This window comes from Solanum dulcamara, chromosome 9 (assembly GCF_947179165.1).
Source record: "Solanum dulcamara chromosome 9, daSolDulc1.2, whole genome shotgun sequence".
Classification (NCBI taxonomy): Eukaryota; Viridiplantae; Streptophyta; class Magnoliopsida; order Solanales; family Solanaceae; genus Solanum; species Solanum dulcamara.
In genome coordinates, this window is record NC_077245.1 from 10,513,272 (window position 1) to 10,541,227 (window position 27,956).

General features: G+C 34.8%; 1 pseudogene; it reads left to right on the forward strand.

The window, feature by feature from the left end:
* The first annotated feature begins 822 nt into the window (after window positions 1–822).
* Window positions 823–26,643, forward strand: LOC129903525 (uncharacterized; annotated as a pseudogene).
* The last annotated feature ends 1,313 nt before the right edge of the window (window positions 26,644–27,956 follow it).

Here is a 27,956-nt window from a genome sequence, read left to right on the forward strand (position 1 = left end):
TGTTGATAGTGGGTTGTCATTCCGAGCGCTTTTTTTTAAAATTTAAATCGTGGCATCACTTTCCCCTTTGGGAGTCTTGTATGAGTTTTATTTTTAGGGTTACACATCAGATTGAGTTTTGAGATGTGTGCCATCATGACCTCAGTTTTTGGGTCGTGACAATTGATATCAGAGCACTAGGTTCACCGGTCTTATAAGTTAAAGAGCAGGGTGTCTAGTAGAGTCTTGCGGATCGGTACGTGTCCGTACTTATCTTCGAGAGGCTACAAGATACTTAATAGGAGAATTTCTTTCTTTTTACTCTCTTCGTGCGATTTATTCATATCAAGTGTTGTATACCTCTGATCTATTCCTTCTGCGCAGATGGTGAGGACTAAAGCCACAATTACTGAGGGTGAGGCTGCACCTGCTGCTCGAGCCCCAGTACGCGGGCGAGGTAGAGGACGTGGTGGAGTCAGGGGACAAAGCCGAGAAAGGGGAGCGGCACCTACTCGTGGACGAGCTAGAGAGCTATCACCTGAGCCCATGTATGAGCATGAGGATGACTTAGAGCAGAAGACTGAGGAGCAGAGGCCATCCCAGCCTCCTGTGGTTCCCGATAGTGCTCCGATTCATCAGGAGCTATTGGTTTGATTATTGGCTAGACTGGATGGTGCTCCTACCTCTGGTATTGTTTCAGGTGTTGTAGGTTCTCCTATCATAGTTGGTGCAACATCGCCAGTTCAGGGGCCTAGTGTAGGATTTCAGACTCCTGGTTTATCTTCAATGCCTTCTATTGCACCTCCGAGATTTGCAGCTCTGCCAGTTTCTGCTAATGCTGCCATGTCGGTAGCTGAGCAGAAGAGTTTCGAGAGGTTCGTTCTATTGGCGCCTCTAAGGTTTGATGGTAAAGCCGGAGAGAAAGCCTATGACTTTTTGACTGAGTGCCAAGATAGGTTGTTCAACCTAGGCATTTTAAAGGCACATAGAGTTGCTTACACTTCATATCAATTTGCGGGAGTGGCCAAAGAATAGTGGAGTTCAGTTCTTGCTTGTAGACCTATTGGTTCTCCTATGATGAGTTGGGAACAGTTTACTGAGGTGTTCCTTGAGAGATTTATGCCTTATAGCCTTCGTGATCAGCGTAGGGATGAGTTTGACAGACTGGAGCAGGGCTCCCTATCTGTATCTGAGTACGAGACTCACTTCCATGAGTTATCTCATTATGCTATGTCGAGTATTCCCACCGAGTTCGAGCGGATTCACAAACTAGTGAAGGGATTCACCGGTTATCTCCAGGAGGCTACAACCTCTCTTGTATTGTCTGGGGGTACGTTTCAGAGTATTATTGATCATGCCAGGATGATAGAGAGTATCCGACGTGCTAGACAGGGCGGGGCCAAGAGGTTCCGTCGGCAGGGTCAATTCAGCGATCATTCCTCCAAGGGTAGAGAATATTCGGGTTCAGGAACCCATGGTTATCAGGGCAGACCAGTCCAGGCAGCTATTCAGGGTTCTTCGAGCTTCGGAGGTCGTTTTGACACTTCTAGTTATTCCCCACAGAGTTCAGGTCCTCGAGGTTGTTATGTGTGTGATGAGTTTGGGCATAAGGCCCAAGATTGCCCCAAACGTGCTCCTTCTACTAGACGGCCCGGGGCACCAGTTGTTCGTTCTACAGATGCTCCAGCTGTTCGAGGTTCTTCGCAGAATACTAGAGGTGGCACCCGTGGTGCTAAGGGTGGAGCACGAGGTGGTGCTTGTGGGGGTTCACAGGCTAAGGGTGACCGTCAGTTCGGCTATGCTATACCGGGTAGATATGAGGCAGAAGCCTCTGATGCAGTTATTACAGGTATTGTTCCAGTTTGCCATCGTTCATCTTCAGTATTATTTGACCCAGGGTCTACCTATTCTTATGTGTCGACTTATTTTGATGTGGGTATTGATTATGTGAGTGAGTTCCTTATTGTGCCTATTACTATTTCTACCCCAATAGGTGAATCTTTAGTAGTGGATCGGGTATACAAGGGATGTTTGGTGATATTTTCGAGTAGAGAGACCCGTGCAGACTTGATTTTATTAGACATGCTTAATTTTGATGTGATACTGGGTATGGACTGGTTATCTCCTTATTATGCTATATTAGATTATTATGCAAAGACCGTGACCTTAGCTTATCCCGATTTACCTAGCGTGGTATGGAAAGGTAATTCGAGTTCATATCCTAAGGGGGTGATATCTTATATTCGTGCTCGTCGCTTGATGGATAAGGATTGTTTGTCTTATTTGGCTCATGTACGTGATCTCACTACAGAGTCATCTCATATAGAGACTACGAGGGTGGTGAAAGAGTTTATGGATGTATTTCCTACAGACTTGCCGGGAGTTCCTCTTGATCGTGATATCGATTTTGTGATTGATTTGGAGTATGACACTAAACCCATCTCTATTTCTCCTTATCGGATGGCTCCGGCAGAATTGAAAGAGTTGAAAGAACAATTGGAAGATTTATTGAAGAAAGGGTTTATTAGACCTAGTGTATCACCGTGGGGTGCACCGATTTTATTTGTGAAGAAGAAAGATGGTACTATGAGGATGTGTATTGACTATCGACAGTTGAACAAAGTCACTATCAAGAACAAGTATCCTCTTCCTCGCATTGATGATTTATTTGACCAACTTCAAAATGCATCGGTGTTCTCAAAGATTGATTTGAGGTCGGGTTACCATCAGTTGAGAGTTCGAGAATCTGATATCCCAAAGACTGCATTCAGGACTCGTTATGGGCATTATGAGTTTGTGGTTATGTCCTTCGGGTTGACTAATGCCCCGACTGCTTTTATGGAGTTGATGAACCGGGTATTTCGACCTTATTTGGACTCGTTTGTGATCGTGTTTATTGATGACATCTTGGTTTATTCCAAGAATGAGGCGGATCATGTTAGGCACCTGAGGACAGTCTTTCAGAGATTGAGAGAGGAGAAGTTGTATGCAAAATTTTCCAAATGTGAGTTTTGGCTTGAGTCCGTGACATTCTTGGGTCATATAGTGACCAAGGATGGTATTATGGTTGATCCATCCAAAGTTGCAGCGGTTCGTGATTGGGTTAGGCCTACTTCGGTTACCGAGATTCGGAGTTTTATTGGGTTGGCAGGCTACTATCGTCGGTTTGTTCAAGGATTCTCTTCTATTGCAGCCCCATTGACTAGGCTAACTCAAAAGACCGTGGCATTTCAGTGGACTGAGGAGTGTGAGGTGATCTTTCAAAAGCTCAAGGAATTATTGACTTCAGCACCTATTCTAGCCTTACCCGAGGAGGGCGTGGCATTTATTGTGTTTTGTGATGCTTCTGGAGTCGGCTTGGGTGGTGTATTGATGCAAAAAGGTAGAGTTATAGCTTATGCTTCTCGACAGTTGAAGGTACATGAGAAGAACTATCCTACCCATGACTTAGAGTTAGCAGCGGTGGTGTTTGTTCTGAAGTTGTGGAGGCATTATCTCTATGGAGTGCATTGCGAGGTCTATACTGATCACCGTAGCCTTAAGTATATCTTTTCTCAGCCGAATTTGAACATGCGGCAGCGTAGGTGGTTAGAGTTATTGAAAGACTATGACATTACCATACTTTATCATTCGGGAAAAGCTAATGTGGTAGCGGATGCCCTGAGTCGCAAAGCATCTGGCATGGATAGTTTGGCCTTTCTCAAGGCTGTGGAGAGGCCTTTGGTATTGGAGGTTCAGTCATTGGCTAGACAGTTGGTCCGACTTGATATTTCTACACATCATGGTATTTTGGCCTTTGTGGAGGCTAGGTCTACTTTGATGGACCAGATTCGTACACACCAGTTTGAAGATGAAAAGTTGAGGGCCATTCGAGACAAAGTATTAAGTGGTGAAGCAAAATCAGCCTTTCTTGATTCGGAAGGAGTTTTGAGGATTAATGGTCGCATTTGTGTGCCCAAGGTTAGTGAATGGGTACGTATGATATTGGAGGAGGCTCATTGTTCCAAGTATTCGATTCACCCAGGAGTGGCAAAGATGTTTCGTGACTTGAAACAACACTATTAGTGGTGTGGCATGAAGAGAGACATTATTGATTTTGTGGCTAAGTGTTTAAATTGCCAACAAGTGAAGTATGAGCATCAGAAACCGGGTGGTCCTATGCAAAGGATGCCCATTCCTGAGTGGAAATGAGAGCGTATCACTATGGACTTCGTGTCTAGATTACCTATGGCATTGGGTAAGTATGACTCTGTCTGGGTGATTGTGGATCGATTGACCAAATTAGCCCATTTCCTTCCGGTGAAGACTAGCTACAATCCGGATCAGTTAGCTAGGATCTATCTTCGTGAGATTGTTAGGCTGCATGGGGTGCCTATCTCTATTGTATCGGATCGGGGTTCAGTGTTCACCTCTCACTTTTGGAAGGCATTACAGCGTGGTATAGGTACGCGGCTAGAGATCAGTTCAGCATTTCATCCCCAAATCGATGGTCAGTTCGAGCGGACTATTCAGGTGTTGGAGGATATGCTTAGGGCCTGTGTAATTGATTTTGGTACCCGATGGGACCAACACTTGCCCTTAGCAGAGTTTGCCTATAATAACAGTTATCACTCCAGCATTCAAATGGCACCATTTGAGGCATTGTATGGTCGTAGGTGTCGATCACCCATTGGATGGTTTGATTCTATTGAGGTTGATGCATTGGATACTGACTTACTTAGGGATGCTGTGGAGCGGGTACGTTTGATTCAGGGTAGACTATTGACAGCTCAGAGTCGTCAGAAGAGTTATGCTGATAGGAGGGTTCGTCCCTTAGAGTTCATGGTGGGTGATTGCGTGTGGCTTAAAATATCGCCCATGAAGGGTGTGATGAGGTTCGGAAAGAAGGGCAAGCTTAGCCCAAGATTTGTTGGCCCGTTTGAAATCCTGAGGAGAGTAGGTGGAGTGGCGTATAAGTTGGCCTTACCCCCTAAATTGTCAGCTATCCATCCGGTGTTTCATGTTTCCATGCTTCACAAGTACATACCGGATGAGTCTCATGTGATTTCTTATGATGCGGTAGAGTTGAGTCCGGATTTGACTTATGAGGAGGAGCCGACAGTTATTCTAGATAGGCGGCTTCGTAGACTCAGGACCAAGGAGGTCGCTTAGGTCAAGGTGCAGTGGTAGCATCGGCCTGCTGAGGAGGTGACTTGGGAGTTAGAGTCTGATATGCAGGCTCGGTACCCTCAGCTTTTTGAGACCCCAGGTACTTTATTTTATCTTATGTTCGAGGACGAACATCCTTTTTAGTGGTGGATATTGTAATGACCTTGAGGGTGATTTTTGAAAATTTGTACAAAACACGCGTGAACAGTAACACGCGTGAACAGTAACTTTTTGGGCAGAAAATGCCCCTTTCTTCCCATTTCAATATTTTTCATCATTTGTTTGAGTTCTTGAACTCCTTAAGGTGATTTGAGAAGAGATTTTTGAGGCAAAGTGTTGGGTAAGTGATTTTTGACATAAAACCTTCCTTTTTCATTAAGTTTTTGACGATTTTAACTCTTAAATTTTATTTTCATACCCCAAAAATCTTTATTTCTTCCCTAATCCGAATTTAAGGAAAATTGTGATTTCCAACTCGTTTTGAGCTCTATTTTTATGGGGTTTTCAACCATGATTTCCTTATTACCAATAGAATGGGGTTGTTTAATAAATTTTCAGATTTGACCCTTTTCGAAAATAGTTAATTTTTGGATCATTTTACCCCCGATTCCGAAACCTATCAATATGGGTGTCATTGGACTCCTTGTGACGTGTATGTTTCATTGTTGATAGTGGGTTGTCATTCCGAGCGCTGAATTCGAGAGTTGCTTATCTGGTGGAGGTATTCGAGTGCGGTTTCGGCCATTGAGGTAGGTTTGACTATCTTTTTTTGAGATTGGGATGGGGTAATTAGTCATTCATATGTTATAGACTTTGGGATGGGGTTGTAGTATGAGTTGAGAATGTTATATATATTGTGATGTCCGTGTGGAGGCTTATTTATTAATGTGTTGCCGTGACGGAGTTTATTTGTATTACATAGCCCGTGTGGGGGCCTTATTTGTTATCTTATTTGCTTTGAGAGCATGTGAATTATGATTTGCCTAAGAGACAGGCTTGAGTATATTATTTGACTTGTGATGCCGCCTAAGAGATTGAGTTGGGGGTTTTGAGCATACTTGAGTATTGAAATATTGTTGAGAAATGGGTGAATATTTAAATGAAAGTGTGTTTTCCCGTTACTATTTATTGAGGGTGAATATCATGTGTAGGTTAAGTTTTGAGAACTTTGAACCTTATACCACATGTGAGTTGATTATTACTTCCATGCATATGTGTTTTGATGCATTCATCCTCATTCATCATATCATGAAACATGGGAAGTTGAGAAAATATGGAAATTCTTTTTGAGAAAGAAAATGAAACACCTTTAAACCTTTGTATCTTGAGTCCCTGACCGAGACAGTTTTCCGGCAGGGTAGTGGATGCATTGTGATCCCTTGACCACGAGGAGGTGGCAAGGATAATGAGATATTGTGATTGAGGTATATGGTCTGCGAGACCCCCATGGGCCCTGCTTGGTAGCACAGCTCAGCAGGTGTATACGACAGTCTTGATTCTACCGTACCACCACATCATTGCATCATCATATTGCATTGTATTGCATTGATATTTGTGCTGCTTGAATTATCTGGTTAATTGTGATTATGAGCTGTTATTATGGGTTTACTTTACTCGCGTCAATATATATATAAACTGGCGTCACCGATGTCGAAGTGGGACTTTTCTGTATGCAGGTGGATGCGTTCCTTAGTTTATTTCATAGGTTTGATTAATTCCTTATACTCAGTCAGCTAAAACCTACTGAGTACATGTGAATTGTACTCACCCCTACTTCTGTGTCCCTTTTTGATGCAGATACTAGTCGGGGTACCCCACGTGACAGTTAATATTCTAGCGGATTGTGTATTCTCAGATTAGTGGTGAGGTCCCAGAATTCGGATCGTCACTAGTCTATCTTTATTTTTCAGTCTTTTGTATCATTCAGAGACTTATGTTGTATCTTCAGATTCGAACCTTGTATTAGACGCTCTTTAAACTTATGACACCAGGTTTTGGGATAATTTCTTCATTGTTTTTTTTTTATTTATTTAAATCGTGGCATCACTTTCCCCTTTGGGAGTCTTGTATGAGTTTTATTTTTAGGATTATACATCAGATTGAGTTTTGAGATGTGTGCCATCATGACCTCAGTTTTTGGATCGTGACTGTTATACTTTGGGCCAAATATGCCCTTGAGTATAACAGAATGCCACGTGTCAGTTTTTCAGTGGTCAACTTATTTCCCCTTTTAAATATATTTTTTTAATTTTTTTTTAAATATGTTTTTAAAACCATTTTTTTAACATATTTTTTTTAAAAAAATCTATTTCGTTTTTTTATCTATTTTTAAATCTGCTTTTTAATTTATTTTTTTAAAATCTGTTTTTTATGTATTTTTTACAATATGTTTATTTTATTTTATTTTAAATTTGTTTTTAAAATAAATTTGCATTCACAGATTTTAAAAAAATATATTTAAAAAGCAGATTTAAAAATAGATTAAAAATGGATTTAAAAAACATATAAAAACAGATTTTAAAAACAAATTTAAAATAAAAATTTTTAAATCTGTTTTTTTATGTATTTTTTAAAATATATTTATTATATTTTATTTTAAATTTGTTTTTAAAATAAATTTGCATTCTCAGATTTTAAAAAAAATAATTTAAAAAGCAGATTTAAAAATAGATTAAAAAATGGATTTAAAAAACATATAAAAAACAGATTTTAAAAACAAATTTAAAATAAAATAAAAAAAACTGATTTTAAAAAATAGATAAAAAACAGATTTAATCTCAAGGGCATATTTGGTCCAAAGTATAACGGTAGGGATATAATTGGCCCTAAAGTAGAACGAAGGGCATAAGTAAACTATTTTTCAAAGTTCAGGGGTAATTTTGGCTCTTTTCCGTAATAACAATGGTATAATTAGCAATATTTTAATATAATTTTATTTATATTCTACAAACAATCTTTTTTAATAAGAATATGTTTAATGGGGGATTGTATAGATAGAATTATAGTTGGAGTTATAATTAATGAATTATTATTTCTATAAAATATAAAATTTTGTAATAAGTTTATAAATTTTAAAAGAATCCAAAAACTAAATTTTGGGGCCAAAAATCACTTTTTATATAATTAGTATATGTATTAGTGAGATGCACGGATAATGTTAAACTAATATTTTTAATCGTTTCATATTGAAATGTCTTGTTTGAGTATGTTAAAATTATATAATCTTGAAAAAAAAGTTTAACTATCAATATTATTTCTCAATAACATACGGAAAAAAATGTCTACACTCCACTCCTACACCTCCCCCCCCCTCAATATTATTTATTTTTTAAAAAATATTCTATTTTCCCCATACCAGTACCACCCCTCCACCCTAATACCCCGAGCTCTTATCCACTTTATACGGATTTTTTTTTTTGTAATTGTAAAAAAAAAAGACTTTTAATTTTTATATTTTTTAAATTATATTATTCACAATCTAAAGATATTAGATTGTTAAAATCTCTCCTCCCCCCCCCCCTCCTCCCCCCTTCTCCTATCTCTAATCAAAATTTATATAAGTAAAAATAATTATGTAATTACAAAAAAAATTGTGTTTAATATTTTTTCCTATTGTATTTTTTTTACAATATAAGGATTTTCAAGGTCAAAAATAATTAAAATTTTTATTTTAATTTTCTCCCATCTCTTCCGTTTAAAATTTATAAATAGTAATATGTGTATTATCTAATTAATTCATTATATTCTCAAAAAATAGTTCAAATCCCCCTCCCCCTCCCCCACCCCTAACCCTCCAATCCACCGTTTACATTTTTTTTACTGTATTTTAATTACCTTATTTTTTAAATTTGGTTTTGAATTAATATTTTTTTTTTGTGTTCAAAAGATAAGCAGTTGAGTTTTCTTTTCTCTTACATCAAAATATAGAAATTATAATAGATAATTTTATTATGCATGATGAAATAAATAAGATATAGATTAGAAGAAGACTTCAAAATAATCTAATATATTAGATGTTTTTATAATTTAAAATTCAAGTTAATAACATGACACATTAGAAAAACATATAGAATATTTTTTAAAGATGCTAACTTAATATAGTTTTCTGTCATAAACAATTATTATGTATTATAGGAGATCGATTAATATCAAACATATCAGTCTCCTACTCATATTGTAGAATGTCATTTATTGATCATTTTAACATTGATAAATAAAATCTAAAGTTTTCATATTCATTAACACAATCCGTTTTTAAAACTAAAAGAAAATATAACTTGAAATTAAAATACAATGCACAAAATTACTCCAAATTCACAACTAAATAAACAAAGCGCCTTGCTAGTAATGTAAGAAACTTCCTTATTCAGAAATGGAGATTTACCTTGGTTCAGTAAAAAACACATACAATAATATGAATACTTATTTTAATAAAATTAATAATATAAATACAGTAATAAAAGTTAGAATTTAAAAGACTAAATGCTTAATTAAAATTCTTAGTAAAAGCTGATTTTGTTTTTATTTATGTAACCACATGTATTTTAATTTTATCAATAATCAAACGGATTAATCAGAATGAAAAATATTACTTACTTGAATTTAGAGCTTAATATTGCATGAAAAACATAGCATGTAATACGATCATCACTTATCTGAATATAAAAATGTAACTATTAAAAAGAAATATATAAAAAAAAACATATGAAAAATACAATAAATAATTCAACAAAGTTAATGATCAATAATTCAATAGTAGCAATCATAACAAAAAAAGAAAGAGCAGGGAAGCTTGACATAGAATATTATTGTAGGAGTATATATAAGAGAGTTTAAGAAGCTAGAAATTCATTCAACTCAAACTTCAAATTCAAATTCAAATATTATATCAATTTGTTAAGAAAACATTAGATTATTACTCTTCCTTATCCTTAATTTTTTAAAAATATAATCAAAATTTTTCTTATAATATCTACATTTGAATTGAGAGAAATTTGCGGAATCCATAAATTCAATATAAATGTTTTCTGTAGTTAGCCATAAGCCAATAAAAAAGGATCCTTTATCTTTTTTTATTTTACTTTTTTCCTACCCCCTCCGCCTTCCTTGTTTATCGTTTTTTTTTTCTTTATTAAAAAAAAACACTTTATTTCACAAAAATCTATAGGCTTCCTTCGTGATAATTTTTCATTATATTTTAAAATTTTGAATAGTGTAATAAAATCAAATTTAATATTTCAAATTATATATATATATATATATATATATATATATATATATATAACAAAGTTTAAGAAAATCGTAAAAGAGTTCAAAATGAACTTTGACATGACTTTTTATTTATCATGTAAAGGGTCACTCTCTCTAGAATATTATTATTATTATTATTAGCTTAAGAAAACCATAAAAGAGTTCAAAAAGAACTCTACAGTAAATTTATAACTGAAATGATAAGTTTATAAAATAGTAAGAGTTCATTTAAAACTCTATTACCGTGGATTTCGAAGTTTTAGTTAAGGTAAATGATTTTTTCCTCCTAAAAGTCTAATATTTTCAAATTCAAATAATTTTAATTTTTCAATTCAAAATTTCAATTACATTATTTATTAATTTTATCTTAAAATTGCTAAGTATTTTTCATTAGCTTATCACTTAATTTAATCACATTGTAAACTACTCTTTTATTATATATATAGATTTTGAGATCTTGAGTTTTTGACAAAATTTTATGAACAAACAATATTTGCCAAAACTTTTGCCAACACTAACGGGTTCTACTAAACTTTGACTTGGCCGTCGTATGATTTTCTTTTCCTTCTATATTTGTGCGAGAAAAAAAAAGAATAATTATGTTGTCAACAATGACGTGTCAAAGGTATTTCCAAAACAAGAAGATCTTCTTTTCCCGTCCATTTTCTTTTCAGAAAATAGATAAATAATCTACCCAATCCCCTCCTTATATAGTTCTTTTATCTAATATTTTGATCAAATTATTGTGAGTGAAGTCCAAACACTTTCTTTTGTTTACTAGTTAGTCAAGATTGTGACCAAAATAATACATTTTAATATACATTAAAGGTCTAATTATTCGAACAAGCTTGTTAAAGTATCAGAATGAAAAATAAGATCATATTTAAGGATATATTTATATATTTGGCGTTTTAAAATTGAATATTCTAAATTGTCTAATTAAGGGTTGACTGAAAAAACAAAGTGCAAAAGTAGGTGAAATTAAATTACTTTTTCCATTCTTTTAAAGAGTTTTTAGGCTGTCAAAGCACTGTGTTATTCTTTGATAAGTATTTGGCATGATCTTGAACTTGGAGAGAGAGACTTTATGTGATGCATTTTATTCAAAAAGGAGAGATCTGTTCAATATAATTCTACATACATATGTGTTTGAATAATTCAAAGTCTCCATAGTTATCTTTCCGCCTTTCGATCAAAAAATGACGATAAAGGCTGTGTAGGTGTACTATTTTGTGGTGGGAATCGAGCTCAATAAATTTTGTATTCTACTAACATGAAATAACGTATTCAATTCATGAACAAGCTCATCACCGCTGAAATTTTTGATATATTGCTCATATATAAGATTAAAAAAATTGAAGGAAAATTACAAAACCAAATTCAAATGTGATCATTTAATTAATCAAATTCCACATACATGAGAGAAAAAAATTTAAACAAATAATGATTTTCTTTTTCAAGATATAAATAAACCTTGGATCTACTTGAAATGTCTAGTAAAAAGCTAGAACGCCGTGTTTTCTAATTTTGCGGTAGTCACGGCAAAATAATTTGGAGTCTAATTCGACTTAAAAAAAATCAAATAATTAATTAAGTGAATATTATCCATGACGCCAGATAACAATTTATTTTATCCATCAATGCGAGACTCTAGAAAGTCTAGCTAGAAGCTAGAACGTTCTCGATTTTGTAGCAGAATCCGAGGAGGGAGTTGTGACAGGATGCACTTTCTTGAACATTTTAGTGAACCAACTACCAGAAGAAGAAGAAGAAAACGATGATTTTTTCGACTTATCATTACAAATTTCATGTGTTGTAACTTTTTCCTTCTCCAATTTCTTCATCTTCTCCTTGTAAAGCATTTTCATGGCATAAATCTCAACAAGATAAGCACTAGCCATCAATATGCTTGATATATATGTATTTTCTAAGAAAATTCTGAAGCAACAATTAATATTTCAGAAATTAGCAAAAAATAAGGAAGAAACTTAAAATGGAGATATTGATTTTGGTTCATGAAAATTATTATGGTATTTATAGGCACTAAAGGGCAGGAGCTAAGAAATTTCGTGGCATTACATGCATTATTCATTTGGTTTGGCTGTTTTTGTGGAATATTTTTGGTATGTTATGTTTGACGACCTTGGAGCCAAAGTAAATTGACTAATTAGCTTTCTTGTAGCCAACACGATGAATAGGAATTATTTTGTCCATATTTCCTTGGAACTCTCCTTCAATTTAATTTGAGCCAAACATCGTATATCGATCAGTAGATAATAATATTGGACAATGGCATGAGGATTTAGGCCTACCATATTATGACATAATAATTAAAGCCCAGTTCCCATTCTCTTTCCTAAGCCATCACTGTCAGGAAATAAGGAATTTTTCCATCTTTAATAAGTGCGAAATTAAAATTGTGTTATAGAATATGATCTGATTTTTTTATTCATTTTCTACTAAATCAATTTATTAAGAAATATATGTTAAAAAATAGATTCTCATTGTAATAATGAGAATCTTTTTAATTTTTCTATATAAAAATAATAATATTTTTTCTTTTTTCATCAATATATTTAAAATATTTATGAAAATAGTCACTAAATATTTTTGAGTGAAAAATTTCAGCGAAAAAATAATAACTCATGGGTTAGGATTGCGTATTCTCGTAAATTTTTTTGCAAATTTAAAACTAATTTTTTTAAAAAAATATGGTTCTACCGAACACACCTTTTGTCTGGACTCTGAACATATATTGAATGAAGGATTTGGAGATAAACTACCAAGTTCATTTTTGGATTTAGAAATAGATATTTTCTACTTTTTAAATGAGTAAATATTCATATATTATTTTGTTAACGGTAAAAAAATAATTTAAAGTTAAATTATTTTAATTATAAAATGATAGCGTGATTTCTTTGAGACGGGCTAAAAAAAAGTGCACCATATAAATTAAAATGAAGAAAGTAATTTCTTTTGTCAACAATGCCGTGATGATGATATTATTGTATTGGTATTTCCGATAACCCAGCACAATTAGATTTCTAGAAAAGATATTGGAGTTACACTAAACGAACGTACATTAAACAAAGTTTCATGAATAAAAATTACAAACGTACCAACAGAAAAACCTTAATTAGCTTTGGTAATCAAAACTGATTCAAGTACGAAACAAGAACGTTAGTTTGAAATTTATAATTAAAAAAACAGCTAAATATGCCTTAACCCTCTCATAAAAAATATTACTCAATATATAGGTTTTTTTTTCCAATTTTTTTTAGTGTGTATATATAAAATTAATTTTGATTTCTTGAACACAAGACTAGCTAGTAGCTAGAGATTAGTTCAGTGATTTTTATTGGCGGGGAGAGGGGTGGGGGGTCAAAATTCACGTTTCAAGTTCAAATTCTAGACACTATATTTTTTTTTTTGAACCTTCTTAGTGAAAATCCTAAATCTGTCACTACATACAATATGTGGGTAACAATTCCTTGAATATTTATTATTTGTGTTTAAAATTTTTTAAATTCAGGATATAAAAAAATTCTATTAAAAGACAATTTCATTCCGAAAACTCAAATCGGATGCCTTTACATATGAATGTAGATAACGACAATTATATAATTATTTAGCCACCCTACTAATTACTATAGCTTTAGTGGTTGTAACCTTTTATGTGAAACCATCGACTAACTAATATTCGATGATATATACGCATTTCAGGATTTCCCGTAACATTATTTTGAACAAAAAGACTTGTTTCTTTTCTTTTTCATTTGTTTATGTGTTAAAATAAAACCGACGAAAAGAAGAAATATACTCCATTCGTTTCAATTTCTTTGTTCCATTTTAAGTTGATAAAGAGTTTAAAAATAAGAAAGACTTTTAAATTGTGATATTAAATTAAAAATATGTTAATTATATCAAAGTATCTTTTAATTTTGTGGTATTAAACATATCATGTGGAAATTAAAATCAAAGAGTTACTAAAAAAAATAAGTAGGACAAACAAATTAAAATAGAGAGTATCAAAATATGTAAATGTACAATAAATTCTTTAAACATATATATTTTATCATGGAATTCATCATAATATATCAATCTCGTTGAGTCCATAAATTCCAAATTAATTAACACATCAAATAAAGTAGAAAAAAGAAAGAGTGGCTTAATTAAGAAGAGAAAAAACTCAAAATAGTCTCTTATCTTTGAGTTAAGATCGAGGGTCTTTGGATAAGTTTATTTTTAGGAAGCACTTTTTAATTTTTAGATATGCTTGACAAAGGCTCATTAAGCAATTTACTTTAAGCTTCAAACATATCAAAAAAAAAGCTAAAAGTCAAAAGTAATCCTTATTTTTTCATAGAAGCACTAATAGTCCCTTATGTTTGTAATATTAGTGCACTTTTGATCACTCTCTCAAGTTTTTGTCTATTTTTTAATTTTTAACATTAGTTTTGTCCACAATTTAGTGTATGGAATATTCAGTTGTCTTCCTTTTACTCCATGAGAGAAGGTGAGAAGAAGAATATTTAGTTCCTTGTTCTGTATAGTACAAATATCATTGCAATTAATAATCAAAAATCAATTATTATTTTTTAAACTAAACCAATAACATTGCAAGGTTGTACTGTTGCACATGAATTGTGGCGTGATGAACTTTTCGATCTCACACACACACAAAAAAAAAAAAAGACAAATTTGAGGGCAGACCAAAACTACGCCACTAGTATTTTATTATGAATGATTATTAGTGCTCCATATTAAAAAACAAGATAATTTTGAGTCTGAATTCAAACATAAGAGGCTATATTAAGCTTTGATGATTTTGAGTCTGAATGCAAACATAAGAGACTATATTAAGCTTTGATGATTTTGAGTCTGAATTCAAACATAAGAGACTATATTAAGCTTTTTCTCTAATTAAGAACATCCTAGTTAGAAAGAGATGAAATGGCCACTGTCCAGTTTCATAAGTATTTATTTATTTCATAGGCTTGGGGAATACGCAAAGAGTGACCCAATTTTTATGAAAACAATATGTGAATGAATGTCGTTCTTGTGTCTCCGTCCACCATTATCAACTAATAATTAGCTTTGTCAATATATATCAATCGTCATTAATTATCATTAGCTATCATTTATAATTATCATCAATAATCATGTTCATTATCACAACAATACTGTATCATTAATCACTATCGACAATCACCATCATATTCATTACTGTCAATCTGTCATCATTCATCACTATCATTAGCTATCACTATCATCCATACAACTATCAGTCATCACCACCAACTATTGCTACTATCCACAACACCACACCAAATTAAACATTATTATTAACCATCATCACCACTAACTATTACGCACAATACATTTAAGTTTAATTAATACCAAAAGATGGCCGCGAAATTAGAGAATCCTAGGTGTTGTCATTCTGCTTTTGTTGAATGTTTTAATAGAAATCTAAGGAGAAGCTACCTTATTAGACATACATTCATACCATATTTACTAATTCTACTTATACTTTTAAATAATTACGTATCTTACCACTAATTAAGAGTTTTCTAAAATATATTAAGAAAGATATATCTATATACATATATTTTTGCTAACAGATATACCAAAATAAGAAGAGTGAGATGTGGAGGGACGCGAACGAGATAGTCATGTATCCGGATACATACGTAATTATTTAATATTGCAAATATGTCTGCTTGATAACCTTGAAGCCAAAGTAAATTGACTAAAATTAGCTAGATTTCTTGTAGCCAACGGGAATATGAATTATTTGTCCATATTTTCTTGGAAGTTGATCTTCAATTGAATTTGAGCCAAACATCCATCAGTAGATAATATTGGGTACATAGACTACCCATAACTAAGCGGCTCATTGCCATGCTCTTTCCTAAGTCACATCGATTTATTTTTTTAATTTATTTTATTTTATTTTTTATTTTAAGAAAAGATTTAAGCCGCCTTGAGGTGGCGGGGCGTTCGACATGAATTCCCATCTCACATATTAAAATTCAAAAGTAAATATAAAAATGAGTAAAACATAATATGAACCCGTTTAGATTGATTTATACGTTGCTTATAAGTTATTTTCAGTTTTTTTGAGTGTTTGACTAACTAACTTAAAGTCATTTTGTGCTTAACATAAACCCGATAAATAATTGAATTTGTTTGGATGAGCTTATTTTAAGTAGCTTATAAGTTGAAAACAGTTTATAAGTCCAAAAAAATAAGTTGGGCGGGTTTACATAAATCACATAGTGTAAAGGGATAATTATCATTTTTCCTACCATTTTTCGATTTACAGAAATTCCTTAAAAACATGGTAATCCAAATACATTAATTCAGTAATCTGGATTACTGAATTAATGTATCCGGATGGAAAGAAGGGATTTTTGAAATTTTTTGAAATGGATGGGAGTAATGAAAAATATGGTAAATAAAGAAATGTAACTACGTAAAAAAAAAAATTAACTTATAAGTTGCTTAAAATAAGTCTATCCTATAAACCTAACTTCCACAAAATACAAGTGGGAATTGGATCTACCCAATTCTTGGAACTTTGGTAATCTAAATTTTGAGGTCTAGATAAATCAAATACTAAGTGAAATTATCGTAGTGTCAGCCAAATGAAAGAATTACATGTCCTAGACATAACAAAAGTCGCAGTAGAAATCATCATATATCGTAAGTTTTCTTGAATTATTTAATCCTAAACGTAGGAATGAAGATGATATATATTCATCATGAATTGACCTCGAGCTTAAGTTGGTAGATCTTTGATGTTTATAAATCATTTATCATGATTGATATATGCTTCTTCATTAGCCAAAGTATCAACGAGTTTGTTTGTCTCCCTAAAGCAATTTTGAATCTAGAAGTGGATAAATTGAAGTCCGGTGAGGTTAGGATTGGAAAATTAGAGATCATGTTTCTAGTCTATTTTTAGCAAATTAAAAGGTATATTTTATCAGTTTATTACATTTGTATAAAATTCTACATTACCTATTTGAGTTTGCTCACATTATTAGTCTTCAATTATTTTTTATTTTTTAAAAGGAATGTAATAAATTGCTTCCATAAATTAATAGTTAGCATAACCAATACGATGATTGCTTTGTTCAGATGTTCTTTTACAAAAACACAAATTTAGATTTAAAATATATGAGATGCAGTTAACAGAGAGCTTATTATAAAACTATACATTAAAAATAAAGAAGCTTACCATTAATTAGGTATGTGCATTCAAAGCCCAAAGACCAAGGAGGACTTGGAATGCAAAAATGTGAGGTTAAAATAAATCACTGCATGCTGGGTTAGTCTGGAGAATGTACCACAAGCGCCAATTCCTCTGGACCAAAGTTATGTACCATAAATATTGTCACAACAGATTCTCCCCAAACAACAAACCCATTAACTCTAGAACCTGACAGTGCCTAAGGAGAGGATGGGCTTCCTGCACCAAGGGTATTAGATGGATTGTTAACAAAGGAAATAGAGTCAACTTCATAGAGGATAGGTCCAAATCTTGGAACAATCAGAAGCCAGCCACATCTTTGGCCCTCTAACTAAGCAGGACCAAAGTCTTATGGTCAGCTCCCTGTGTAAAGATGGAATTTGAGACCTATCTCCCCTATCCCTCACCCTTCCTGAATACCTGATTAGAACTATCAAGGATAGTTTCCTCCCAGCCCCTAACATAATGGAAGACCTGATCACTTGGGACCATACTTAAAATGGGATCTTCACCACTAAAAGTGCTTACAGACTCATTGATAACCAAGATCAAGGCCAGAACAACATTACCTTTGATAGATTTTGGATCTGAAACATCCAAGCCCCAAACAAAATCAAAACCTTCCTCTGGCTTCTATCACACGGGACGCTTCCCACCAGCAACTACCTCCATAGGATTGGATTAAATGTGGATCTTATATGTAAATACTATGAACAAGAATCTGAAAATATAGACCACATCTTTTTTCAATATAACATAGCCAAAATATTCTGGGAAAACATTGAAAATCTCAGCACCTCTGTGGACTACATTGACTTATTCCAAATGAACTCCAATAACTGGAAGGAAAACTGGAACCTCCTGAAAAACAAGCCTTTTGATGCCTGGATTCTTTGGGGAGCAGTCCTGCCCTTTTGTATGTGGGAAGTATGAAAAAGCAGAAATGAGAGCCTGTTTCAAAATTTAAAAAATCCCACAAACACTAAGCATGTGATTGCACAAGCAAGAGAGTACTACATCCTTAACCAAGAGGAACCCTTGGGTAAAAAATAATCCATCCAAGTCTAAATGTGTTGGAAACCTCCACCACACAACATCTTCAAGCTAAATACCGATGGGCCTGTTACAATACAACCTAAGATAAGTGGGATAGGAGGAGTCATACGAAACCATAAGAAGGAATGGGTAGTTGGTTACATCAAATCCTGTGCCCACACTAATGTGGCACAAGCAGAGCTGCTGCCCATTCTCTTTGGCTTGTGAATAGCTTTGTCCAGAAATCTGCGACCTTTGAAAATCAATACTGACTCGATACAAGCCATACAAATGATTTCTAATAGCTATCAATGTTTTAACAATATAATCTCTGAATGCAGATACCTCATAAGAGAGTTGCAGGTCACAACCATTAGGCACATTTTCGGGGAAGAAAATCAAGCGGCAGACAATTTAGCTAAAGAGGGAGCGAGGTGCCCATTTTTGAAAGAAACAAGCTTATTGGAAGTTCCATCGGTATGTGCCATGGATGTTTTTGAGGCATACACTCTAGGAACTACTTATACTTGTTGGGGTGAGAAAGCACCACAACTAAAATTTGATATGATGAAAATAAATTAGACACGAGAATTTTACGTGGAAACTCCTCTAACTGATAGAAGGGAAAACCACGGGGTAGAAGGATCTCACTATTTTAATATGGAGTACACAACTCTCAAATACAAAGAGAAAACAACAATTAACACTTCTCTCTTGTAAAAGGAGCAACTACTAAAGAGGACACTCAAGACTAAAATATTTATCTTGGTGTATAACTCTCTTTGTATTCTTACTCTCTCTTTCTGGAATGGGATAAATGAGGGCAAGAGGTCTTCTATTTATAGGAAACTAGAAACGCGTAAAATCCGCATATTGAACCTCCCTTTTTGACTACACGTTCAAAACGTGTTTTGTTCCTTTTTTGACTACGCGTTCAAAACGCGTTTTGTTGACTACGCATTCAAAACGCGTTTTGACTACCTTGCATTCTCCCACTTGAAGATTTAATTGAGAATCGATTAAGTCTTCACACCATTCTTTCTACCCAATTACTGCAATGTTACGTTTCTGCTAGGCCAATAGAAGATCGACACCATATGAACTTGTTACTGTTGATCGGCTTCGTAAACATATCTGCCAGGTTGTCATTAGTGTGAATTTTCTGAATATCCACACTGCCTTCTTCCACCTTCTCACGAACAAAGTGATACTGAACTCGTATGTGCTTTGTCCTTGAATGAAATGCTGGATTTTTTGTGAGATGCAAAGCGCTCTGACTGTCACAAAACAGAGCAACCTTCTCTTGTTTGTGCCCGAGCTCCTCCAGTAACATCTGCATCCATATTGACTCTTTGCTAGCTTGTGTAGCTGCTACATATTCTGCTTCCGTCGTAGATGTAGCCATGATAGATTACAGTTTTGAAACCCAGCTTACAACTCCTCCAGCAAGAGTAAACACATAACCTGTGGTGGACTTACTTTTATCAAGATCACCTGCATAATCTGAATCAACATAACCTTTAACAGTAAAGTCTGATCCTCCATAACACATTGTAACATCTGAGGTACCCTTGATGTATCTCAGGATCCTCTTAACAGTATTCCAATGCTCTCTATCAGGATTAGCCATGTATCGACTAACCACTCCCACTGCTTGTGCAATGTCAGGTCTTGTACATACCATGTCGAACATTAAACTTCCCACTGCTGATGCATACGGTACTCGAGACATCTTCATCCTCTCTGCTTCATTGCTAGGACACATACTTGAGGATAACTTGAAATTAATAGGAAGTGGGGTAGAAATTGACTTACAGTCTTGCATCTTGAAGCGTCTCAAGATTTTCTTAAAGTAGTTCTTTTAAGAAAGCCAAATCTTCCTATTATTTTTGTCTCGGTGAATTTCCATCCCTAGAATCTTGTTTGTTGGTCCCAAGTCCTTCATTTCAAACTCCCTAGCCAACTGTGCCTTTAAATTTGTGAGACGATCTTTATTGGGGCCTGCTACCAACATGTCGTCAACATACAACAGCAAAATAACAAAATCTTCATCACCAAATCTCTTGTAATAAACACAAGGATCTGAACTATGTCTGTTGTATCCAAGGCTTATAATGAAGGAATCAAATCTCTTATACCAACATCTCGGCGCCTGTTTGAGACCGTATAGAGATTTGTTCAACCTGCAAACCAAGTTATCTTTTCCCTGTTCTTCAAAACCTTCTGGTTGGAGCATATAAATTTCTTCTTCAAGTTCTCCATGAAGAAATACAGTTTTGAGATCTAACTGCTCCAAGTACAAGTCAAATGTAGCACACATCGCCAGGACCACTCGAATTGTTGTGAGTCGAACCATCGGAGAAAATATCTCATTGAAGTCTATACCTTCTTTTTGAGCGAATCCTTTCACCACCAATCTTGCACGATACTCCTCCACTTGATCATTACCATTGCGTTTGATCTTGTAGACCCATTTGTTTCCAATGGCCTTCCTTCCTTGTGGTAATTGAACAAGATCCCATGTTTTATTTTTATGGAGAGCTTCAATTTCTTCTTGCATTGCTGCCACCCATAGAGATGATTCTTGGCCTTTCATAGCCTCGTGAAAAGTTGAAGGCTCTCCATCTTCTGTTAGTAGACAGTATGCAATATTACTCTCCATAGAATAATCTAAGTGCCAAGCTGGTTCTCTTCTCTCCTTAGTTGATCATCGAACTTCTGGAGTTTCGATCTCAGCTTGCTCTTGTTCTTCGTGCTCTGGTGCTGCTTCAGAAGAAACAGGAACTTCTTCTATTTCTTCAACTTCAACTGTAGTAGTCTCTGATTTTTCTTTTGAAGTGCTACCTTCTTTTGCTTGTATCTTGTTTTCAACAAATACAACATCCCTGCTGATTATCACCTTGCGGGCTATGGGATCCCACAAGCGATACCCCTTGACTCCATCAGCATACCCTAAGAAAATGCATTCCCTGGATTTTGGATCCAACTTCGATTTTTCTTGGGTGTTGTACATAACATAAGCAGGACTTCTGAATATATGTAAGCGAGAATAATCAGCTAGTTTTCCTATCCACATCTCCATTGGCGTTTTTAGATCAATTGCGGTTGATGGTGACCGATTGATCACATAACAGACGGTTTTGACTGCTTCTGCCCAGAATGGTTTTTCCAACCCTGCAGTTGCCAACATAGCTCTTGTCCGTTCCAACAAGGTTCTGTTCATCTGCTCTGCTACTCCATTTTGTTGTGGAGTATATGCCACCGTGAACTACCGTTTAATACCTTCTTGTTTACAGAAGTTATTAAATTCATCACCAGTGTATTCTCCTCCATTATCTGTCCTCAAACACTTGATCTTTTTCTCAGATTCAAGTTCCACCCGCGCTTTGAATTCTTTAAAAAGTGGAAAAACATCTGCCTTTCTCTTGATTGGATACACCCAACTTCTCCTGGAGTAATTATCGATGAATGACAAAAAATATTTCGCTCCTCCTAGGGACTCCACCGATGCTTGCCAAACATCAGAGTGGACCAGATCTAAAATTTCCTTGCTTTTAGCAGAGAAACTGCTAAACTTCAATCTATTTTACTTACTGGTAACACAATGCTCACAAAAGGGTAGTGAAACCTTTTTGAGCCCTGGAAGAAGCTTTTGCTCAGCAAGAATCTTCAAACCTCGTTCCGACATATGGCCAAGTTTATGATGCCATATCATCGTTGATTTTTCAAATGAACTTGCTGACGCGGTTGATGCTTCTCCTTCTTGGTGTATTTCACCTTTAAGCACATATAGGTTTGCCGCAAGTTTTTTCGCTTTCATCACTACAAGCGCTCCTTTGGATATTCTCATGATTCCACCATGAGTCTTATATGAACATCCATTATCATCTAGTTATCCTAAAGACAATAGATTCTTCTTCAAGTCTTTTACATGTCGTACCTCCTGGATGGTGCGTACCGTGACATCATACATCTTTATTTTGATTGACCCAACACCAATAACATCCAAAGCATGATCGTTTCCCATGAACACAGACCCTCTTGAGATAGGATTATATTGATGGAACCATTCTCTCTTGGAAGTCATGTGCCATGTTGCTCCTGTGTTCATGATCCAGATATGAGCGAAACATTTTCTGCCTTCATTATTTGATATTTCCTCACTACATAAAATATCACCATCATCCGAGGTACATGCAACATTCCCTTGAGCATTTGATGGCTCAGGGTTTTCACTCTTCTTCTTGAACCGACAATCTTTCTTGAAGTGTCCTTTCTTGCCACAGTTGTAGCACTTGATATTCTTCTTACTTCTTGATTGAGAGCTGCCATGATTGTGACTCCCACTAGGGCCACATTCCGTTGGTCTTTCTCTCACCATCATCAAAGCTTCAACTTGTTGCGAACTTGCTTGTCTGTCTTCCTTATTTTTGCGCCGATTTTCTTCTTCCAAGACAGCGGCTGCAATTTCATCGAAAACTAGACTGTCTATATTGTTCGTCAGGTTGATGATGAGTTGATCATACGAGTCAGACAGACTTTGAAGTAAAAGCTCCGCACGTTCAGTCTTCTCTATTTTGCAACCCATTGTTGTAAGTTGCGAAAACAGAGTATTCAAAGTATTGATGTGTTCAGTAACTGACATGGATTCTGCCATTCGAAGAGTATACAATCTTCTTTTTAAGAAGATTTTATTATGCAAAGACTTGGCCTCATACAACCCTGTAAGAGTATCCCATATTTCCTTCGCCGTCCGCTTTTTCGCCACACTAGACAACACTTGATCAGCTAGTGCCAAGTGTAGATCAGCAACTGCATTGCTGTCTATGTCGTTCCATTTGCTGTCATCAACAAAGTCTGTGGGTCTACCTTCAATTGCAGCTAAGCAATTGTCTTTTCTCAATATCGCTTTTATTTTCATTTTCCATAATGAAAAATTAGTCCCATTGAATTTTTCAACGTCAAACTTTGTTGTACTCGATATTGTTATTTGTTTCACACCCTTCTAGATCATTTCTGAATATTTTTGCGAACAATCGTGACAAACGGTACCGTCACCGAAATTTACTATTCATGTGAATAGTACTATTCACTGAATTTATTATTCACAAAAATTTTGCTATTCATGAATAGTACCTTCGCATAAAACAGACAGAATAACCGAGGGCTCTGATATGATACCACTGTTGGGGTGAGAAAGCACCACAACTAAAGTTTGATATGATGGAAATAATGAAAATAAATTGGACACGAGAATTTTACGTGGAAACCCCTCTAACTGATAGAAGGGAAAAACCACGGGGTAGAAGGATCTCACTATTTTAATATGGAGTACACAACTCTCAAATACAAGGAGAAAACAACAATTAACACTTCTCTCTTGTAAAAGGAACAACTACTAAAGAGGACACTCAAGACTAACATATTTATCTTGGTGTATAACTCTCTTTGTATTCTTACTCTCTTTTTCTGGGATGGGATAAATGAGGGCAAGAGGTCTTCTATTTATAGGAAACTAGAAACGCGTAAAATCCGCGTATTGAACCTCCCTTTTTGACTACGCGTTCAAAACGCGTTTTGTTCCTTTTTTGACTACGCGTTCAAAATGCATTTTGTTGACTATGCGTTCAAAACGCGTTTTGACTATCTTGCAATACTAGGTGTATTACTGTCAATAGACACTCTTGGAACGCTTTAAAGAGCCTAACTTTGGACTCAATAGAGTTGGAAGAGGATGATATTGTGTTATTACTGTCAAGTTGTCCTGCTTTGGAAACTATGGAGCTGTCATTTTGCAAGGTTTGTCATCGTATAGAAATTACTTCTTCTAATTTAAAGAGACTACATTGACATACCCTTCGGAGCCTCTGGTTAGAGGATATGATTCTTTGGAAATTTTTGCCCCACATCTTAAGCATTTGGATATTTCAGGAGAACTTGATGATTTCAAGTGTATGCTAGTAAATGTTTCCTCTTTGGTTATTGCCAGACTCGCTTTTCGCATTAATTGTATCACTGACTAGTGTAACGAAGATGATATTGAGGACGACAGTTGTCTTGATTATCATCAAGTTATCAGAAACCTTTTTCTAGACTATGTTCAAAAGTTGAGTTACGCCACTGAGCTAATAATTGGATGTTGGTTTACAGAGGTTTGTTTCTATGTCAAGAGACCTTATTCGTGCCTTCTCTATTTGATTTTTAGGAAAGAATTGCTGGATGTAAGCCTAAGAAAAAGGAGTCTTTAGAATATCATACAATTATAAATTTTTGCAAACATGAGAATTTCAGTTTTTTTTTTTTTTTGGTTTAATAATTGAAAGGAAATTTATAATGTATATAGGATTATCTTGTCCTCACCTTTTATCATCTTTATGTTACTTTATGAAGTGGTACTCCCTCTGTTTCAATTTGTTTGTCTTCTTTTTTAGTCCATTCCAACAAGAATGTTTCTTTCCCTTTTTGGCAACTCGTTAATTCTAACTTACCTTATGACATGTTTAAGATCGCAAGTTTAAAAAGAATTTTGATACATTCTACATATCTTTAGTTTAGGGCCACACGATTCAAAAGTCTTTTTTACTTTCTTCAACTCCGTGCCAAGTCAAAATCAGGCAAACAAATTGAAATGGACAGAGTATTTCTGTACTGGCAATAGATTATTTTAGAAACTAAGCTTTTGGCCTTGAGTGTTTAGATGGTTAGATTTATCATAACAATATATATATGTTGTGGATTACTCCTTCTTTATAGTTGGTTCTTTCTCTATGCTTTACTAATTTCTTTGAGATTATTTCACCAGGTTGTGTTCATGATGAAACTTGAAGGAGTGATGCTTCCAGAATTGAGATGAAAATACTCTAGACTTGCATGAATCGGGGTATAATCTGTATGGAATAGCCAGTCTTTTGCAAACCTCGCGTCTTTTGGAGTCACAACTGAGGTCACAATTTTTTTTTCTATTTATGCTCTTCTTTTTTACATTCATTCACTTCTTGAAGTTCTAAAAACCCCTTCCCTCCAAAGGAGTTTCTTAAGGAGAATGCAAATATAATATCATTAAGAATATTTTATCATTTTAGAACAAAAATGGTCAGGGTTGTTGCTTTCTATTCAGTAAACAGGCTTAAGAAAGGAAAACGATCATTGACAACTAAACCTCTTTTTGCGTGGTTTATGTACTGTACGTGTGTTTCTGATAGGTATTTGCTATTATGATCATTTGCTGGGAACTGCTCAACATTTATGTGTTTTGAGAATTGTTCTGCTTTGAGATCATTTAAGTCTTCTATGGACTATTTCCATATGACTGTAGACCCACTTTGGATCCTGATTTTATTGTTTGTTTCAGTGGGCGAATCCACCTTTCCAGCTTGAGCAAAGCTATTTCGCCAAAGTAGATGACATCAATTTGCCGAGTTGGATTCCAGACGCTTTGTTTTCCTATCTCAAGAATGTTAAGATTGTCAACTGTGGAACAGAATGATTGAAAAGGCAGTCTGAAGAATGCCTTTGTAAGCTTTTCGAACTTTCGAACTTTCTACTAAAGAATGCAGTGGTTTTGCAGAAACTTGTTATCGTAGCAAAGAGAAGAAAATGCTGCACTTGGGCAGAGAACTGTGTGTCCCGGCATTTATCACAGCTGGCTAAGAAATTGTTAGACAGTCCAAGATTATCAACAAATTTTGTGATTATGTACCAAGAGTTAGCTTAGCATGACCAGACTAGAAATTTCGGCATACTAGAAATGTTACCTCATATTTTAGCTTTTTATTTAATGCAGATGCAATGTTGAACTTGTGGTATTCTAAATGTTATGATGGGCAGCTGTTTGGTTTGCTAGAAGTCTTTGATTGTTGCACTCCAGACATTGCATATGTCCTTCGAATGTTACAACTTTTGTTTTCCTGGGACTGTCAAGGTTTGCAAACCTACAAAACATGTTTTCTCATGATAATAATTAGGCTCTTGAAAGGCTGTATTTTGCTTCCTTTGTCAATAGCATCAAGATTCTATGATAGGGATGTGGTTCTCTCTCTCTCTCTGTTTGTTTTTACTTGGAAGAAAGTGTTCCCCACTATTTTATTTAAGCAAATAATCTGTAGCTGTTGTATTTGAGGTTTACAGTGCTGTTTAATGCTTTTATTTGAGGTAATGCTCATAATAAGACTGTTTGATTGCATCTAATTGCTTGATTTCCTGAACTGCTTGCTTGAGGTTGCAATTTTATTTTTGCAGAACAACAGCTTTCTTGATATAAATGGATAAAAGAATCTCTATTATAGATGTGCCTTTGTTTATTTTCCACAGGAACAGTCAAGCTGCTTTTTATTTTATCTTTCTACAGTTTAGCAAGAACATAACTAATAAGATATATTATTGCCAACATCCAAATGCTTCTTCTGTGAATCTTGCATTTTTCAATATAATAGTTTATAATGGCATCAGTTCCCGGGGGATATGATATGTAAGCCATTGCAGGTAAATCATTAGTGAGGTTAAAGATGGTCAAAAGTCCATAAATCTAGCATACTTGGAACCTAGTTAATCTGAGGAACACTGTCTGAGAGATTGACTGTACCTTATTTATGTTTGATTTTTAAATGAACTTTTCTCACATAATGCAAATGAGAGCTGGTATTCATTTTCTTGTGAGAGAAACTTTAGAATGATAACATTTGTGTGAAGTTACTGCTAGTGTCTCTTTGTTGTTTTTCTTAATAGCTATTGGCAGTCAACAAACTCCGAGCTTGTTGATGTTTTAGTCTCTTGATGGATAACAAAGATTGCGGAGAGCTTATAACACATGTCGAGTTTATTTAGATGTGCTCTGAGGTGAAGAAAGGATTATCTCTAATATGGTAGAATGTCCACTGCCGATGGTTCTTGAACGCTTCATTTTTCCTTTCTATGTGAGGCCTGCTGATATGCTGGCTAAATTGCATCTATATGACAATGGCTGTTGACATGACCAGAGTGGGAGGGATGTGTTCTTCTGAGGATATTTTAAGCCATGGCATTTTGGACGTGTGTTAGCCTTTCTCTGCTCAGAGTGGCCAATGTTGAAAATACATTCCTCTCTTAAAAAACATAAAATTGCACGTTTTTCCTTTAAAATAAGGTGGTCTTTAATTTTTACCCCTCGATAATCGAAATGCTTTAGAAACTTAATTATATCGAGGCATAACTTTTGCATATAATGCTATGAAAGTATAAACTTATAATATATCATGCGATATTTTTTTGTTAAGAGGGAATAAATCAAAGACTAACAAAAAATATGAGC